The sequence below is a fragment of the Schistocerca cancellata genome, chromosome 7, assembly GCF_023864275.1.
Source record: "Schistocerca cancellata isolate TAMUIC-IGC-003103 chromosome 7, iqSchCanc2.1, whole genome shotgun sequence".
In the NCBI taxonomy this organism is placed as follows: Eukaryota; Metazoa; Arthropoda; class Insecta; order Orthoptera; family Acrididae; genus Schistocerca; species Schistocerca cancellata.
Window position 1 is genome coordinate 110,665,243 of NC_064632.1, and position 1,670 is coordinate 110,666,912.

The window sequence follows — 1,670 nt, forward strand, 5'->3', positions numbered from 1 at the left end:
GTCTCCGGGTGCAGGAGTGCGCCGTATTCGTGGTTCGACATCGAACCAAATAATTCAGAACTTTAAGCATTAATGAACTGAAGATAATGAGATCCAGATTAAATTCCATGCCAATTGGGATGTAATTGAATATTGAGACGTTAAAAATTTCTGTTGGAGGGCTTCAGGAACGCAGCAGAGAAAACGAAGCAGAGGAAACTTGTCTTCCTCGCGAGAGGAAAGCAAAAATTAAATTATTCCGCTTCCGATAACATTTTGCCTTGGTCGCCAATGGCTTTATTGCTACTTCTCGTGTTTTCAGCTCCAGAGAGGGAACACACCGTTAAGACTAAAAGAAGAGTGAAATTTCTGCAGCTAAGTCGTTTCCCGAACGAAGTTGCTACTCTACGACCTCTATTTATAATGTAAGATCGAACAGTGGATACAATTAACAAGGATGCAATTATGCTGCATATTGTTTAATATTTTCACGGTAGTAAAGAGGTTTATGTCTAATGTATCTGGCTGTATATGCAACACCGATATAGATCCAGAAATTCTTTTGTCTAGAGCTAAAATTACAGCTTATTTGCCTGTGGTATGGTTTTAAGCAGAATATTAGATAAAATTCAAACAATAGCGCATGTAATTTACAAAGAAGCATTTAAATTTTTTATATAAATCAACTGCCTCCTTTGTTGTCATCTTGAATTTGTTGAAAGATCTACGTTATACCTTCCTGGGACATTCTGTCACTATGTGGCGAAAACTTTGCCTGGCTGCTCCACAATCGTATTTTGGAGATTGTGCCGTAGCTCATGTATAAAGAGAGTCCGCGTTTTTGTAATGATTGGTACGTACTCTATTAATCATTGTCCATATTCTGCGCTATTGGTCGAAGGCAGAGTGTTTCCTTCTTATGCAGGGTAAATTCAGGCAAGGTGGAGGGCAAAACCTCTGTACACTTTCGTTCCCATGAGTAGGTTAAGTTGAACTGAGACTGTGTAGCTCCATGGCTGTTTTCATGGGTGAGTTTCTTGATCGAAGCCAGTTTATTCAGAGGACAACCTCGTCTGGGTGGATAGGGAGTTGCGGATTGTCTTGTATGCAATTAAACTCACGGAGAAGGGCTGTTTTTCGTCGAAGCCAAGGGAGCGAAATCATTACAACTTATTAAACGTCCATTTAAGCTTTTACGATATAGTTTAAGCAGTACGGAAATTCAGTTTTCATGAAATACTGCATCCTATGCTTGCCCTCAGCCAGTAGCCGCGTTAAAGCCTTCCTGTCCAGGTCACTCTTTCAAGGATGTGACATGAACCGATGATACTCGGTTGTACCCAAATCTGGGGATGTAACAACTCGCACGTTGGCAGAAGAGAGTGATGACAAATCAAGATTCCACAACGTTACTTTTGGATGGTGGTTCGTTACAGTTCCATTGAAGTAATGAGGTTTTTTGGCAATAATAATCGAATTATCCGGCGAAATGGCAGATTTTTCAGTAGCGGCACTCATTCTCAATAAGAAGCCTCTACCACATATCCGTGTGTACTGTTCTACCGCGAACGGGCCCACAGAAATAATTCTGCGTCTCCACTACCTCTCGTGCTACACGGAAACAGAAGTAGCATTAGTGGCATTCCTTGTGTCAAGTGTTTTTATCACGAGACGTTCAGTTTAACACAGTC